Here is a 19,462-nt window from a genome sequence, read left to right as displayed (position 1 = left end):
TTCAGAGCCATTACACACCTAGTGGACAGGGTGGACAGCTTCCAGTACCTTGGTTACTCAGGGCCTAACCTGGGCACTGCATTCTGACTCAGTTGTGAGAAAGGCAAGGCAGAGACTGCTTCACCTCAGATGCTTGAAGAAATTCCATGTATCCCCTCAAATACTGAGGAATTTCTACTCCTGCACCATCAAGAGCATCCTGACGGGGGACATCACTGCCTGGTACGGAAACAGCACTGAACAAGACCACAAGGCCCTGCAAAGCGTGGTTTGTTCAGCTGAACATACAATTGGTGGTGCTTTACCCTGCCTAAAGGATATTTACACCAGGTGCTGCAAGAATAAGGCTAGGAGAACCATTAAGAATTCCAACCACCTGGATAATGGCCTTTTCTCCCTGCTGCGGTCGGGATGAAGGTACTGGATACGGCAGGCCAGCACTACTATTCATATTCTATTAAAAGTCTTTATTGATGTACAAATCGAAAGAGGTGGTGGGATTACATTTCACTGTGATTGTACTTTACATGATTACATGTGACAAATAAACTTGATTGATTGATTGATTGATTGATTGATTGACATTCCCATTACCCTCAGCTTTACTTTGCAGCTAGTTCTCAGCAGGCTAGCACACACAACTAAGATGGTAAAGTTGGTAAACATTATACCTGCTATGTAAGCATTGTCACTGTGAGCATGTTAGCATTCTGACGTGAGCATTAGGCTCAAAGCTAGCACTTTCACCACTGACTGGCTTTTTGTACAGTAGTTTTCAGCAGCTCACTCAGAGTAAACAACTCTGGTCCAAATACTTCAGATAATTGAATGTGACTTTGATGTTGAGGATCACAAAAGTCTCTTTCATAGCCTATTCTCATCATCTGCTCCTGATTTCTGGCAATGGCAAGTTAATTGCGCCACTCTGCAGAACAAATTTTCCCACCACACACACAACAACAAAACAAGTTCTACATATAATAATATCATTTCATCCAGCATGACAACAGAATGTATCAGCATAATGGTAAATTTTACATTGTCATGTGGCTAACTGTCACAGTCAGTGTACCAAAGGTCATTCTCAGGGCTGTGTATAGCTGATTGCTGTCAGTTATGAGTGACCCAACTACTGTATAGCTCAGCAATTTGCTGTGGAGTGTCATGCTTTCTGAGATCCACTAATTGCCTGAATTAATTCTGCCACCATAGCACACAACTCATTAATGCTGAGACAGACTAATTAGTTAAGTGGGGGCCTGAGCAAGCTAATAACCTGAATAGTTATTATTTCTGCTTTTTGAGTAAGTATGATAACATTTCATTACTAAACTTAACACAATACCTACACAAATTGTATGTGATCAACAGCCTATTTAGAATAAATGTTATTTTCATTGACATCTTTTGGCAATTTATCATTAATTGTGGCAATCATCTGCCACAGAACAGAGGAGGTTTGAATTCCAAGTAAAGACTATAGCTTGTGCAAACAAAGAATCAGGACATCAAACACTATAAATAAAAACACAAACCCAGCACATCAAAGAGCTGATTATCTACCTGAGCTGAATATCAGCTTCTCTATACATGCTATTTATCTTCATATCAATTAACATTCTCATTAAGAAGCCTGACAACTGCTTTTCTCTTGATCTATTTTCAAGAACATATGGGCATGATCAACCTATCATTTTATGTACCTAAGTTCTCCCTCATGGGGATCAATAAAGTTGGTGATTAATAGAATGAACTAGGCTCCAGCATGGTTTTAATAGACTCCTTCATCCAAAATATAATTTTTACAAATATTTATGTTCACTGAATGGCAGAAAATGTGCTGTGGAGTGGATGGAGCAAAAATAACTTTTTATTGAAAATTTGAAATTGGGAAATAGTTCAAATACAGGAAAGAGCTAAATATTGGATCTGTATCGATCTGTATGAATTCAAAAATCATAAGTGCAACAGGCCATGACTTGCACTCCAGCTGGGGGAAGTTCGTAAAGTGCACTCTCATTCACATCTATTATAAGCAGTGAATTAGGCTACTGTTGCTCTCCTCACTTACATGTAATGACAGAACATAGTAAGCTGTGCCATGCCGAACGGATGATGGATTATGAAACCAAAACTGTCTAAGAAATAAGCATTTTGGATTTGACAGGATTGAAAATCATCGCAGGGTTATTGCTGTTATCTGACTTTGCTGCACAGCATAGGCGTCGCTAATAACAGGCTAGGGGAGACTAAGCCTCCCCAAAATGATCACGGAAATATTATGCTGAAGCTTATTGTGAATTACTTGGCTTGCTGATTGTTATTTGGATGCAATTGCTAGCAGGTTATTTTGGTGAGAGAGTGAGCAAGTAAGAGAGACAGCTGAGAGACCAAGTGGGAGAGACAGAAGCCTCTAGTTACTGATTATAACGACCAACGCAAGCAGTGCTCTGACCATTTCCTGAATTTGTTTTGCCTGTCTATGTATTTTGGTGCCAAGCGCAGTACACACGGTGCACAGGTGGGAGGAGAGGAAGAAACAGGTGGGGGGGTTTATTCAGATGAAGCAGTGCAAAGCCAGTTGTTGGTGTTGCTGTGCTGAGAATAGATGTCTCAGAAGAACCATGTCTGTTTCTGAAGCAATGCACTCCGCTGGCACTTCAGTGATTTTATCAACAAGAGCAAAATACATTTTCAGCAAACGCACAGAAATAACAGAATAATGCTTAAAATATAAATAAAGTATACTTAATCAAACACTCCCCAGCCAATGAATGTTGTTAACTCGCCATAAAAAATATAAAGTTTAACGTGGTTAAAGCAGTAAAGTAGTCTGCATTGATTCATAAATATGATTGATTCTGACAGTATCTGTTGTCCACAGCTGCTTTATACTGTATGAAAAGCTTCTCCATCAGGTCATTAAATCACTGCAGCCATCTGAACGCAACAGGACACATACAGACAGGTGACCAATGAAAGGAAAAACCAACATGAAGTGTCTTAGTAAGGTGTTGGGCCACCATGTGCCGCCAGAAAAGCTTCAATGCACCTTGCCATTGACTCTACAAGTCTCTGGAACTCTTCTGGAGGGATGAGCACCATTCTTCCAAAAGATATTCCTTCATTTGTTGTTTTAATGATGGTGGTGGAGAGTGCTGTCTAACACGTCGGTCCAAAATCTCCCATAGGTGTTTAATTGGGTTGAGATCTGGTGACTGCAAAGGCCATAGCATATGATTCATATCGTTTTCATACTCATCAAACCATTCAGTGGCCCCTAGCGCCCTATGGATGGGGGCATTGTCATCCTTGAAGAGACCACTCCCGTCAGGATAGAAATGTTTCATCATAGGAAAAAGATGATCACTCAGAACAACTTTATTGATTTACAGTGACCCTTCCCTCTAAGGAGACAAATCATGCCAGCAAAATGCCCCCCCCCATAGCATAACAGAGCGACCAGACCCCGTCACTGTAGGGGTCAAGCATTCAGACCTGTACTAGTTTTTCCTTTAAATTGTCACCCATCTATATGTTAATCCCCCCCTTTTTTTTTTGCTGATCCAAAAAAATGATCCTATCTGTGACTAAAAAACCATACCTTCTGAACCGTGACCTTTTTATGATCCGTTGCACCGCTATTCAAGTTGTACATAAAGTAAGTCAAGCGTCAGACTCAGACTCACAATTTTGTTGCAAGTCTTAACCTTTCCTTTAAAATGACTTGAGCAGCACATGATTGCACAACAGAAATAATGGTGTCCCTCACAGTAACATAGAACATGCACATTTAAAAAAAAAACAACCTTAAAGCATTTACTATGCTTAAACCCAGTAATGTGCTAGAAACATGAGACAGTAGAGTTTTCAAATGCCCCAGTTGTTTTCAGTGCCCTAAAGCAGGAATACACTTAAGGCATTTCAATGCATCTGCTCCAAACTCAATAAGATGAATGAATCAGGACTCTGGTGCTGATGCTTATTATGTCTCGCCTGCAGTGTGCCACAGAAATGTGGAACAAGGCATGTATAACGATCCGCATCAAAAATTATGTCCCGTCCTCAACACTTTACTGTACCTTGAGGGGAAATCCAATGTGAAGACATTATATCAACTGATAAAGCCACAAAACAGATAACGCATACTGATAATGCATACTGCTGCATACACAGCAATGACTCATGAACAGTCTTGCACACAACGCAATGTATTGATAAGTCACGATGTGCTCTGAAATTCATACAACTCTATCCTACACATGCCTGCATGATGTATCTTAAAATGCCAGAGATAAAGGATGCATAGAGATTTAACAGGGACTTCAAACAGTTTTGTTGTTTGACTGTAACACACTGCACTCATTAAACAACACCCCCAAAATGTGTCTTCATCAGCTGAGAATAAGGTCAAACTTTTTTTATTGGTTTGAGATGGCACAGTTAATAACAGTGGTATTTAACATTCTTTCTAGCCTTGTTTTGTCATCTTACCACTGACAGGAAAGGCAGGCACACAGACTGCGCACACTGGGTGAGCACATGGGTATGAAGGCAGGCAAGCATGCAGGCAGGCAATGAATTGTACCCTCCTCTGTTCTATAATAACTGGACAACCCATCCATTTCATCGTTGCCTCTCCACAGATCTCTGACAGGGGTAGTATCATCTGTCTCACTGGCAGACATGTGTGGGAGAGAAAAAAACCTGCCAGCCTCCACATCCTGCCTGGGTTAACAAGACGAAAAGTTACACTCCAAAGATCTGTAGGAAAAGAGAGAAAGTCCATGGTACTGAGCACCATCTCTGCTCTCTCTTAAATGCCTGCATCTAATTGTGAGGCTGAGCACACAGCTGTGGCACTCCGGCTGGATACAGATTCTTTAATCTCTCCCTTTATATGACATCAACGTGTAATCTCCATCTACCTACCGAGGGAGCAGCCAGAGAGTCAGGAAATGAAATCAATGCTGTGTCTCTTCACTGGGTGTTACTTCATTAGCATGGGCAGTGCAGATGTAGCAGTAAATCTGTTTTATGAAAGGGCGACAACGAAAGCACCTCTTACTCACGGGGGCATTCATAATAGCAGTTGATAGGGACATCCAATGTCCAATGTTTCACCATAGCTTTACCAATTTTTGATAGAAAGAATAGGGAACAATTTCCTCTAGAATACAGCATACTTTCCTTGCTGCAGAAATTTGGCATTCAGATCCAGAGCTATGTGGTATAACATACTGTTAGAATCCAGTTTGCTATGCTTATAACTGCTTTTCATGACCTGAATATCATGACAAAACGTGAAGCAATTAGAAAATCTATGTAATGTAAACAGAGAAGGCAGGTACAGTAAGACCTCCAGTGTCTGATAAACACAGGGCATCAATTACACAAAAATCAATTATAATTACAGAGCATTCATTTTCACTGCGCACTTAATGTGTGATTAATTCATGATTTTTCCCCCTCTCTACACATGATATATCAGTTTCATAATACTGGCTATGATTCGCACTACGGATGTTTTTTATCAGCCAGAGTAGTTAAATAAACCGAGGTTAATTGGGTTCAGCATAATCTTCACACTCTTCACACTCACATCTTCTACACTCTTCATCACCATGTTAAGCTGTCAGCTTAGGACCTCTGGCAGGCTTGACATTGACAATGTTGGGCACTAGCATACACCTCTCGTTCACACTATTAGGGCAGGGAAAGGTCCATTATCCTGATTATGTTCCAATAATGTTTAAGTATATAGTATCTTTTAATGTAAAATGAAATATATTCAGACCATCCAAATAACAAGATGCAAAGAAACAGAACCATTTACCATTCAGTAACACCCAAGCAGCAATTAACATGGCTTGAGGCTGAAGCCAATGCGGAAGTGCCTTTAAGTGCAATGTCACCAACGGTCACTAGATGCTGGCTCCAACTGTCTCCCATTAAAAAAGCATCAACTTCTCTCTACAAATACTAAGTCAGTTTTTTTCAATGACTCATTATGGTCTTAATGGCTAAATTCAAGCCCTGTAATAAGTGTGCTGGTCATTTTGGAAATTATTGCTACATTAATAAGATTTGAAGATGTATAGTAGACTTTGATGTCTGCCATGTGGGCGTTGACTGACAGCTGTGATTGACAGTTTGCTCTCCTGCAGCTCTCCTTGGCTCCAGGATATACAATTGTCACAGTATTTCCGTAAGTTTAATGTTACTTGATTACGATACCTGCCATGTTAGAACAATTTAGGTTAAGTAGCTAACGCTGGCCCAAGTGTGCACCACTTGGCTTTCACAGTAATCTAGCGTTTGCTTGCGTTTGTTTCCAGGCAACACCCCATACTCCTTATTTGAAAGGTCCCGGCTCCAAATGGAAAACATGGTGACAACCATAAGCAGCAACTGTGGGCTTCAAACTGACTCCAATGAAAACAAATGGGTGATGTCACACCTCACTACGTCCATCTTTATATACAGTCTCTGGCATGGGCACCTGGTTATGTTTTAAAATGGGGGAGCAAACCTGGAAAGATACTTAATAGCGAGGGAGTCTTGGTGTCCTACCCCAGAAAGAAAAATGGAATTTAAAACAAATTTCTTGCATTTCTATACCACCTAACCTCTCTTGGATTAAGTCAAGAAAAAGCCACCTGCACTAGTCTAGATTAGTTAGATTAACGTGCTATGAAAACCAAGAATGTATCAAGAACAGTATATAATTGGGTGGATCAGGACAGTGAAATGATTATTAGAAGTTTCTTTAATATTATTATAAATTAATTATTATTATAAATATCATTATATTCATAACAACATTATGTAGTCAAAAATGGTAGCAGGTTGCAGGCTACTAAGCCATCTTCAAGGTCAAACAAGGACAAACAATTTATATAAATGAAATAGCCTTACAATATGATTTGGATAATTAAATCTGGTTAAACAATGTTTAACCTGAGGGTTGTTATTCTCAATATTCACAAGGCCATCTTCAAAGTCTAACAATTGCAACAATGTACAAACAATTTGGATGAATGGAATAGCCTCACAACAACTATCCAATTTCAATTCCACCTCTTTATTTTACACACAGGTTCTAGCGGTATCTACTCTCACTAGCACCACTAGCTGATGTAGTTGTAATGTTATACAGGAATTAATAATCATAATCATAACTTCAAAAGATAACCTACATTATCTTAAATCAAGGACTATTTTAATGCACAACTCAGACGGTGATTTTGCTCCTCAAGCCTTAAAAGGGCCATTTTGGTCGAGGACTAGACCTCATTTCGAAACCACCCCTTAGAGTAAACTTCTCATTTACTCTGTATGACAAAATGAGAGAATAATCATAATAATGAAAGCACAGCGCAGAGCAGCTGGATGAAAGGAGAGACCATTACATTGAGCTATGCATCCTTGTTTTTAAAACATAATTCCATCCAAAGTCTGACTAAAACTTAAACTAAAGCAAAGTAGTCTGCAAGTAGACACTTTTGCGCTGTGAGGAAAAGCTCTGCTCTGTTTTTCTGTCTGTCTCTCTCACTGCACTGTCAGTCTGCTGTCAGTCAATTGATCAACGACAGGGATCGACTGAATCAACTCAAAGGGTGGTCCAAAAATGTGTGATCTTTTAAATTTCTTGTTTTTGTCAGTTGCTGAAAATAGTAAAATGATCACTGATATACGCTGCTTAAATATAATCACCTGTATGTGGGGATTGTTTGATGATTTATTTTTAAAAAGACAAAAAGTGGGGTCACAAAACCATGACTTAGCTCCCCCTAATTGAATAATGGGGATGCATTTGCTCCACTTGCTCATTGCTCAGGCGCCTATGCTCTATGGTAACACCATCAAGTCCAGTAAAGCATGTGTGGAGTGAGGTCACATGCATCGTCATACTTTAAATATTGGGCTCTGGAGAAAGTGATTAGCCAACCTCCTACAATGAACTCTTCTTTCATCAGTGAGCACTGTAAGTTTGTGTGGTACATCTGGGCACCAGCTGTGGCAGCACCACAGCCTTAAGAGGTCAATAGGTTAAGAACCTTCTGGAGTGACGACAGCAAATCCTACGGTAGCTATGGAGATGTTATGGAAAAGCAAATGACAGAGGCTATACAGTTGGTTGCTCACAGGACAACCATTGATATACCCGCCCCTCCCCATTTCTGAAAAACAGAGATTCCAAGTGATTAGTTGTACACTCCCATGGGACAGAGAAGCTACGGAGGGGGTTGTGTAATTCAATTAGTCCCACGGTTCTGCACCAAAGCGAGGCAGACAGATCCATCTCATTGAGACATCCAGGATGTGCAGGCCTGGTGTATGCAAAGAAGATATTGGCAACACATCATTAGTGCTGTTGGTTTGAATTAAAGATAGTCTCACTCACTAAAAGACTGGTGGGAATAAATAAACCTAGGAATATCTGTAATCGCAACACCAGGCAGTTCTTCCTAAAATACCCTTAGCAATCTTGAAAAACACACAAAGAGTGGCTGAACAAGGAGGGCTCGTAGGCTGAGGCTAAAAGAGAGCAGAGCAAGCCGCCTTACATGACAAGCCAGCCACATTCTAAGCAATGCCTCTGAGCTTGTGCCATGTGTCGAGGATGCTGTCTCCCACAGAAGTTGCATACAGATCGCCCTTTCAGAGCACAGCCTCCTCCGCTGTCTCTTTGTCCCTCCTCCCAGTGGGGAATTTATAAAGCTTCACAGCGCCTCACTCCATGAGATTCTTGTAATTTATGACAGCCTTTTCCCAGGCACAGAGAAATCAAATCAAACTGTAAATATAGTGCATGTTTCCCAGTATGAGCTCTTCACATAGACCGTAGATCATAAATAAATGCCAGGGATCCTGACAGTCATTAAATAACAGCACCAATAATCCCACATGTGGCAGCACTACATTTGATTTTGGATTATGAAAAGGGCAGAAAGCATGGATAATGAATGAGACACAGCAGACACAAATCAGAGGAAATGAAGAATTACCAGAGGCATCACGCTGCACATCAGCCACTTCACACTGTTTTCAAAGAGAGGGTCGCCAGTCTTAGTCATTAGTACTAGGGTGACCCTTGACCCCAGGCTGGCACACACACCTGGCTCTGTTATGTGACACCGTCATGGCCAGACTGGCGGGAGATGGTGTCATCTTGTGGGTATAACCTAGCAGGGGTAGCATGTCCACTGCGGGTGGGCAGTCAATTTCCATTGGCTGCATTGCACTGGCTGGTCCATCAATCTCCTTGTCTGAGGAAACTGAAGACTCGATGGAGAGAGAAGCAAACAGCTGCCATATAGTGGACTGAACAGATGGTATTGGTGGCAAGAAATTAACACCATATCATACTAAACTTATACACAGCATCTCCATTTGGGCGAGGAAAAGATACATGTCTGCAACGTCAACACTTTTCCAAGATTAGATCATATAAAATGCATTTCTCTGCCTAGGCCTTGTGTTGTTGATTGCTGTCTCTCAGATTTTTTTTTTTTTGCATGATATATTCTCTTAGAAATATCTGGAACAGCACGTGCATCTATCAGTATGTGTTGATGTTTTCTTGATGAAAGCAAAGAGCGCTTATTGTACAAGAGCCTTCTAGTGATGACAAGGATGAGTACTGTAGCATGCTCAGATATGATAACTCTAATTCAGTGATGCAGGTTTGTTGAGACTGTAGCATTTTTTATGCAAAAGCACATAGTGTATGCCTCAATATATTCTTGAAATTGTAAATGTGAATTCTTGAAGTTCACAAAAAACATACAGTAGAGAAGCTAGAAAGACAGAGTGTGTGTCCTGTGTCTTTCTTCGTGTGACAGAAAAGAGATGAAATGCTCTGATCCATGTTTGCTAGGCCTGAAAGTCATCCTCAAATGCCATGGAATTAGGTTCTATGTGACTGAACAGTTTCTTCAGTAATCCAAATCAACAGCATGCTCTTCACCTATCACAACCACATTGACAAAAATAAGACAAATGCTTCAGTATTTCATAAGGATGTTAACAAATCTGCCAGTGCCAGCAACACTTCAACCACTGTGATCACAACTGAACATTTTCAGCTTGAAGAACGTGATGATGTGCTTCAAGGTGCCTTGAGATGCCCACATTACACATAATGCCAAATTTTAATGGTATGCTTGCATAACTCTAAACGTCATGATTAACCTTTAATATACCTGTTCCACTGGGACCAGAATATTCCCTTTAGATTTAAGCTCACCTCTATATGTCTCTGTTCGTCCATACAGCATTACTATAGGGCTTGGAATCAAAGCTACTGAGCCGTTACATACCAAGAAGCCACTGCTTTATCCAATTAATATTGAATACAGTTATAAACAGTCCCGCATTGATGCTTTCACAAAATGAAAAGGAGCTATTCTTATAGCTTGAGTGCTGCAGAAGCTGTCTGCTGACAACATGCAAGCACATGCATAGAGATATAATAGATGATCTATTTAGAGCATTTTCTAGATGTCTCATCTTACATAGAACCCTCTCCATTCATGTTGTGCTGTATTGAACAAGCAGGGCATCATCAAAGCAATGAACTCTGACTTTGAGGACATGACTAAGAGCTGTGGGGTTAAATTTGAACAACACCTCTATAAATAACATGATTAATGCAATGAATGACTGTTTTGCTGTACCACCTGTGTTCTCAAGCAGGTTGAACCAATGTCACAAAAGAATAGCCAAGGGGGAGAAATTAGAGAGCATAATGGAAAGTAAACAATCAAATATGTAATGTACACATGATATGATGATACCATTATCCTGGAGTCTCTTTCTTCTCTCCTACCCTGTAGAGGTCAGATGATATGATGAGCCCTATGTTATACTGTACAAAAGCTGATTGCATGCTTACTTCTGCTTATTACTGTACTGTAAATGTTATACTAATTCTTTTCAGTGTCATTATAGACAAAATCATACAAGATCCAGAAGGTGTTCCTGACAGAGTTAGATGTCATGCAATGTCACTAACAGGCCTGTGTGTATAGATGGAATGATAGTTAAAAAATAATATATATACAGAGAGACAAGCGGTTATATTAGAATCCGCTTCAAGAGGATGTTGATTTCTCCCCCACTTTAGCGGCGGCTAACATGGTAACAGGAAATTGAATACACACTCAATCAGCTCATCAGTTCTGATTTGCCAGACAATGCAGATTCTGAAGAACATCGACATTTATATTCAGCTCTCGTCCAGCTCTAAGAACGACAGCCCACCAACAAACAAGGTTACAGTATGAAACGTCAGGATTCCGTATAACTAATGTCTGACTTGAATTAAAATCTCCTCCTCTGCTAATGATTTTGTGCCATCATGCCAGGTGACCTTATTCCCATGGCAACCATTTAGCATTTATGTGGCACTTGACCTAGGGGATCAGCATAACAACTAAGGTTAGGTCAACACATTTACAAGGTCAGATGAATGTAACAGTTCTAAAATGAACAGATGTTAAAAAGTGTATCTACGAGCTATAGTTTAATGTGGAGGTCTTGCAGGTCTTGTGTTCTCAGTGGTGTAGGCTCTCTCATAGCAGAGCTGCTAAATAAAAAAACATTTTATTCAATGTTTTTTTTTTTTTTGGCCATGGAAGGAACACAACATATTATCATGTTATAAAGGTGTTATATGGCTGTTGGCAGCAATAGCCTATTTATACATTCAGCAGACATTCATGTGCTGAATTAAGTCCATTATTCACTCTTCTTCTGTTGAGGTCAGGCCTACGCTTTTGTACAAAAAAGAGAGATGAATATGGGATGTACTAGCTCTTTCAGGTACAGTTTTCACACAAAATGTGATCCAGGTTCAAAATGTTCACTCTTTGAAGAGTACCACTACAAATTATGCCATTGACTCTTCCATAAGTCAAATTTATCATTCCATCTCCAAAAACAGAGCGATGAATGTAATTCTAGATATTGCGATCCACTGAGAGTAACCAGAGAGTCCCTTTGCCCTCAACGCAAGGTCACTGCACTGCTGATGAGCTGAATATACAGGGCTAAAGTAACACAATCACTTATACAGTAAAGCTTTCAGCTGCTAAACGCGCTTCCGCCGGGCCAATATAAAATCATTTGGACGAGAGCGTGTCAGACCAGTCCACGGTTCTTCTTTGAGACTCAAGGTGCTGACACTACACAGCCCTGAGCCAGAAGAGAGAGAGAAAGAGAGAGTAAGAAAGACACAGAGAGTTCTCGCTCGGTCAGCAACCCTCACAGCCTGCAGAGGATCAGAGCAGAGGATAGCAGTAATTTCAGTGTTACTCTTCAGACAGGAGAGTCCTTTTCCCCGTGAAGTCATGAAAACACCCTGACAGCTGCTGTGCACACAAAAGGCCTGATGGCCCTCAATTAACCTTGATGTGAGACTACAGCCTTGTCAATCCTCCCTAAAACAAGATCAATGGTGCCATTCAACAGCAATATCATTTTGTTTACTTTATCTCTAGGTTTTTCCATCTTGCTTCCAAGTGCAGCTAGCCTTTGCTCCTTCTGTTTGAAAAATGTTTAAACCTCTCAACCTCAACCTCAAAGGCAAGTTACACTTCAAACGCTGCTCTTTGATTTTTGTCAGTGAGTTAAACAATTGTGTCATAGGTGTAAAAAAAAAAGTTCATCATGTCATCGAGTGATTCTCTTAACTGTACTGTGGTGGAGGACCCCTACCACTCAGCCGTATTTGGCTGTGATGTATCATTGATGCTGATCGATCGCAAGCAGCTCGAACCGCTAGGATCTCTGCCCCACTGTCATTGACCTCTGACTCCTGTGGCGTTCCTGGGAGACCCCCTGCTAGTGAAAAACACTCAGAATGCTGATGAAGGGGGCAAAACCATCAGATCCTTTGAGCGAACGCCTCTAATGTGCTTCCTTTGTGACTCTGGGCACAAAGAACACTCCCAAAAGGAGAGCAGAAGAAGTGCATAGTATACTAAAGCTCACAACATTACATACAGTGTATTGACTCACATACAGTGTATTGTATGTATGTAGAATAGTTCTTCCTATGGATCATAATGCAGCAATTCAGAAGACACTGAATTCACAAGAATTGTAAGTCCTCATTCTTCTGTTGAGTGTAACCTCAAATACAATATTCAACAAATAGATGCTCTGAGCACTAGTACCTACAATAGTGTAAAACGAAGCTGGGCAAGTTACAACATGGTGTGTATTCACTGGGCACAAGAACCCATTATAACTGAACAAATACTACCAGGTGGATTAACTATGTTCTATGGATTCTGTGACTATTAAGACCCACAGCAGCAGTTTGCAAAGAAAGAACAGACGGGAAAATATTGACATAAACAGAACAGCACACATCAGCTCCAAATGCAATCCACTGCCTAAATGAATTCTTAATAGTTTTCATTCAAACTCGTGATACAGGGAACAAACATGTCAGAGACAAAAGAGCATTAGTTCAGCCACCCCTTTTCAGAGAAGGCTATATATCACATGATCTTTAGCACAGGTATCACATGATCTTTACCACTGATAATCAGTTTGCTTCAGGCATAGTGGGTCATGTTCCTGATCATTCCAGTGTTTTTCTGCAGCACCAAAACAGAGATGTTTTATTTAAATCTACAAAGACTCTGGTTCTAACAAAATTAACTCGCCTTAATTGCACCCCTGCCCACTGACAGTTGAAAAGTGCAACTCATTGGTAATAGAGTAATTTACGCTATTTGAACAAGAGCATGCTATTTAAAACACAAATACTGACGCTTTCATCAGATGCTCGCTCACTGTTAAATTAAACTTCAATAAAATAGCCTTACCTCAAAACACAGACATATACAAAAAAAAAGTTAGGGAAAAAACATCTCAATTAAATTAACCACAACTGACAAAATGTACCTAAATTTACTAACATTCATATCTAAAAGCAGCCAGGCAGCCAAAGGTAAGTAGACAGCTTTCCTTTAGCTGACAGCTGGTGCTCAGGGAACCCTCAGATCACACGTCTTTTCTTTTATGCCGCTAACACAGTTTGGGACCGTGTTCTACGTGCATGACAGTGAAGTCAAACCTGTCGTCTGCTAGCTCAAACTGGCATCTCATTTGACCTGCTGATGAAAAGTGCCACAGGCTGTGCCACTGCGGTTGACCTGAACCACACCATGCCTGCATCTACTGACCTACTTCTGGAGTCTGCTTACGCATCACTAGCACAGTCAGTTTAGACCACATGTACAGTAAATACATGGTAAGTACCACTGCCAGCTTTTGAAGGGATTGTGTTCGACATGATATCACATATTCTATTCTATAGTTGTTGTTTTTTTCACTTTATGCAAAAAATTATAATAATAATACATACAATGTCCTGTGTGCATGGCAGCTTATATTTGTCTTTCTGATCACAAATGGGGAAAAAAAGAATAATAATTAACTACTTTCTACCTTTCACAACAAAAATGTATACATTTATATTGCTTGATATTATATTGAGATATTATTAGCAATTCTCTGTGTAAAAAAACAAACAAACTGTAATATATTAAACTGACACACATTTCAGGATCAACAACCTGTGGATGTACTGATACTGAGTATATTGATGTAATGACCAATGATTATTAATCAAGCGTGCAGCCAATTTAATCTGATCCAACTACAAGCTTTAATTACAAGTGAGATCAACCACTCTTCACATCTGAAGGCATTTTGGGAACGTGGTCAAGTATTAAAATATGGCCCATCTGCATTATTGCTCTCACGTATTGACTGCCTGCCCCATTCATCTGTTGGGAAATACACAGGAAACTATGAATTCAGATTGATGTAGTAGTGGAGGAGTGCGAATGGCAGCCAACTTATACATCTAACTCTTGTTCTATAAAGAAAGAGCTGGAGGTGAGCCAAACCTTAAAGAGGCTGTGATCACAGTGAGAAAATACATAGGAGAGATCTATTTCACTGGTAAACACGAAACACAAAGGCTGGGTCACAGCAACAGCATGGGGTGTGTTTTACTTCCCACCTCCTACACACTATTGCATTAAATTTGGTTCAACAATCACACTCTCCAGTGACTCTCAAAACCCTGACTTCCCACCCTCCAACTGAACATTTCCTGGGGAATTCCGACCAGGAATGTATTCCTGATGACGGAGCAACTGCAACAGCTGAGAGGAAAGTCACTTTCTAATGAACAGCACGGAAATACAGTTGAGGCCTTGTCTTAAACAATTGCTTGTTCTCAACACTCAACAAGTTGTGGATCAAAATACTTGCTTGGGGATGTGTGACCTTGTTCTTGTTATTTATGGAACAGCTTGAAGATTGCAAAATTTGAATGAGCACTGACTGAAAGCCCTTCACGACAAGACTTTGTTTGAGTCTTGTGACTCCCAGAAAATGAGGCGGCGAGCTAAGAGAGTGAACTAAAGTTGTAACAGCAGAGATACCCTTAATAGCTTCCCATAATACACAGTAACTGTGGTAATAGCCTCTTCAGTAGTTGGCAATGAGTGGGAAAAAGGCACCATTTAAAAAGTGCTTGGTTTTAATTACCACTGCAAGCTGAAATTGCAGTATTGAATGTTTCCCCAGCTTAGAGAAGAGGAATCGCAGAAAGCTGATGATAACTACACATCAATGCTACTTTTCATGTTGTAAGTTTCAAACTTTTCGTATTTCTTTGGACACAAACTTACAAACTGGCTAACATTGCTCTTATAACCTTGGGTCTTGTGAATAGCATCTAGTGTTTTGTTTGATGGAACAGAAAGCCTTTATCAGTTGCCGCTGGCAGATGCATGCTGCATGTGAGCTTGTGACATTGGTGGTGCTGTGATCTAATTATATCTGTTTACTGTGTTGTTGGAAAGTGTACAATGTTCACTGTAGATGCTCAAACTTTGAAGGTCTTTCACTCTGTTTAAAACCTGGGCAAGCATAGGGTTCATGTCGTGAACCAACAGGTGCGATCTACCACTGCTGAGATTTACATAGCTTCAGTATTTCCACAAAATGAGATTTCTGAATGTGCGGTGTTATTTGTTCTTACTAGTGCAAACACTGTTCCCATCCATATACAAAAACAAACACATACAGTATATGCGCACTCAATGAGCATGTCTGTTATGGCTACTCTAAACATAAATACATTAATCCTACAGACAATCCAGCTCAATTCCATTATAGGAAAAAAGGTATTTACGATTCGTAAAACCCTTCAGCACTATAATCTCGAGATTATTCTCTATTGGCACATTCTGCCGATCCGCAAAATCTATTGCTTACATTCTTTGAAAATATGCTGACATAACTGAAAATTGAAAAAAATGTGCAAGTTGTCATCTTGTTATTATATAGATTGTTGATAAAGTGCTGAAAATATGAATCAAAACATGTTGGTATTAAGGTTTGTCAGAAGAATTTCATGGCTTTGCTATTTCTAGGAAGGTTTTGCAATTTGCTGTGAGCCCTATTTAGCTTAGAAACACTAGTAGTATGAACTGTACACTTTTCAGAAAGACTGAACATGTCAAACCAGGATGCAGCCATCTAGCATTTATTGATACATAGAGATACTATGAAGAAATGATACAAATTCATTTCGCAACATGTAACACGGAAAAATGCAAAAAATGGTTTTGAATCAGATCCACCTTGAACATGCTACTGAGGAGCTCATATACCATTTCCTGTAGTGTGGGTTGGTGGATGCTTTTATCGTGCACTCACACTAGTGCCTTACAGTACCACGAGGGAGTGCAGTTTTAGAATGTGTACTCCCAGATGAGATCTAGCCTCCAGCTCCGTCAGAGGTTTACTGTATAAAGCTATCCCACAATAACAGCTGTCTGCATCATGCTGATACAGCTTGACTTTTCTGGTTACATCACTAAGGTAAAACATGTCACTCTTTCCAGTATCAGTTCGAAACCTCCCTCTCAGCGTGAGTATCCTTGAATTGACCCTTAATACCCACGGTGCCGCTCATAATAAAGGCTCAGCTGGTCTGTATTGTAGAAGGGGCGGGGAGACATTTTTCAAGCAGTTGGTCATAGCAGCCAAAAAGCTTCGTCAAAAGAGGCGGATGTACAGTACATGTAGCTAATATGATTTGGTAGAGCAAGTAAGCCCGACACTCACACATTTGTTCCACAAACAGCGATGAATCTAAAACCAACCGTGAAAGGAGGGGGGGGTTTACCGTGTGGCCCCTTCACCCCACAGTCACACTAACATTTACTGCCCTTTACCTGTGCGACATAATCATATGCACAGCTCATAAAATATCTCTTCACTCACAAGTGCAGCACATAAGCATCTGTATGAGGCAGCAGGATGACCTAGTGGTTGAGAAGACATGCCCTTCAATCAGAGGAAGTTCATCCTCTCTGCTGGTGTCTTAAAGAGAGATTCACCATCACAGCAAGGTGAGCATGCACCCTGACCTCTGCGGGCAGGCAGGTGTCCGTTATCAAAAAAAATTTAAAAAAGGAATTTTCCTACTGGGATCCATAAAATAGCACATTTTTATCACTAGAGAGAAGGATTACTTGGCTTGTAAGCTCTAACAGTCTTAACAAACTTGAGCAAACAGACCATTATAGACTATCCTCTGCTTCTTCCGCCCACATTTTTGTCAACCTACAGTACTGTAAATCATCAGTGGTTGCATCCCTGCACAGCCTCATACTGTCAATGTCAGCTTTGATGTTGAGCCGATCCAGATAACATTCAGGTCAAGTCCAAGTTACTGTACAGCACATTTCTTTACACAGCAGGAAGGATGCTGGAGCTGAGCAGCATTAGTTTCCTATATAACCTACTTGAGAGCACGAAATTCGGCAAGTCTAAACATTAAACATCGCCAAACAAGTAGGTCAGATAAATATTCTCATCTCATTACTTCTTATCTGTCAATGTCAAAAGCAGCCATAGTCACATTATTAGGCGAAGAAATAGATTTGACAAGCTTATAATAACGCACCAGATGAAGCAAATCGACTGATGTTACATCCAAAGAAGAGCGAGGGGATGGTGAGGCTGAAACACACAAATCATGTGAATAGGTCGTCTGCAGGCTGTTAATATGAAATGTTTCCAGCGCTTCTGCTGAGCCAACATCGAGCGGTCCGCCACCCTGTAGTGAGCTCGTTTTTTGGGAGCAGCACCTTGAACAACCGCGCCAGGCACCGAGACACACAGGAAAACATGTAAGAAAAAATAAAGGTGAAATCCTACCTGATGTCTGTCACTCGTTAATGCATGCGAGCTGACTTGGATGTAGGCGAGAGGCGACACACACCACAAGCGGGTCAGCTCAGCCTGCCTGGCTGCCTCCTCCACGGCATCAAGCCCCTCCTCGTTTATCGTACAGTGGAGAGAGATGGAAAAAAAAGCGACCACATATCTATGCGCCGAAAAAAGGAAGCAGCGTCACAGTCACCCATGGCTCACTGATAATCATAGAGATGTAGCTAGATCAGGATAGATTTAAAGGCTCGAGATTACTGATTTAGATGAGGGATCCTGCGATATCGCACAGACTGACAGTCATGTAATGTATACAACCACAGAGATGAACAAACCGAAGATTTTGATAACTGGGTTATTTTATTTTTAAAATGCGGGCAGTGAAGTACAACAGACCAACCAGCAGCGAGGGACAGTCCTTATATCCGTGCTTGATCCCACCTCACCAGATCAATGGCACATGGAAGATGACATTTAAACCAGCAAAAAATAACCATGCAGTTCATTTCAAATGAATGCCATCAGGTCAGAAAATGTAATTTAGGATTTTTTTTGTAATGCATGGCTATTATGCAGGATTTATTTGTTTGTTTGTTTGTTTTTTTGCAAGCTAAATGATTTATTCCAAAAACATGCACCCTAATTCAGCATGTCCCATTTTCCCGAAGAAGAGATTATTCTGGTTGGATTTACTGAGTTACAAATCTGGAGCATAATTAGATTATATTTAATGTCAGACTAACACCTCTCTCTTTATCATCTCAATTGTTTTGCTGTTCTCTTCTAAACTGAACATATACTGCCCCCTAATGGAGATATACAAGCATCCATACAAATACATGCTGAGCCACTTTAAAAAAAAAAAAAAGAAGACAGGAGAGTGGGTGTATAGTGTTATCATTATTTATCAATATACATAATTAATAGTTCATATATTCAAATATTATAGGAGGATTTGTGTCCATAATCTGCGCTTGACTTCCTGATGTAATTATTTTTTTTGGAAAACATTTCTGAGAAGTCCCTCCTTTAGCACACTTTCCTGGTATAGAATTAGAGCTGACATCATTCTGTCCTCCGGTGCCTGATTACACATGGTTACCAAGTTACTCCACTTGAACCTTAGCCTGTGCACAGAAGCACTTTTTAACAGGATGCTTCCATTTTCCTCTCAACAACTTTG

The 19,462-nt window shown here is 40.3% G+C and overlaps 1 protein-coding gene across 8 annotated transcripts in view; it reads right to left on the bottom strand.

The window, feature by feature from the left end:
* The window catches only part of tln2b (talin 2b), an 83,522-nt gene extending 65,084 nt beyond the window's left edge, over positions 1-18,438 (bottom strand). For 3 of the 8 annotated variants that reach the window (XM_042411277.1, XM_042411278.1, XM_042411280.1), the window contains exon 1: positions 18,268-18,435. The gene's annotated coding sequence lies outside the window, so the exon portion shown is untranslated. Of the gene's footprint in view, positions 1-18,267 lie in introns of all 8 variants that reach the window. The other 5 variants (XM_042411281.1, XM_042411282.1, XM_042411283.1 and 2 more) reach the window with 3 other exon arrangements.
* Positions 18,439-19,462: the final 1,024 nt, after the last annotated feature.

This window comes from Thunnus maccoyii, chromosome 5 (assembly GCF_910596095.1).
Source record: "Thunnus maccoyii chromosome 5, fThuMac1.1, whole genome shotgun sequence".
Classification (NCBI taxonomy): Eukaryota; Metazoa; Chordata; class Actinopteri; order Scombriformes; family Scombridae; genus Thunnus; species Thunnus maccoyii.
The sequence above is the reverse complement of the archived record's forward strand: the minus strand, read 5'-3'. Positions and strand labels throughout refer to the sequence as shown.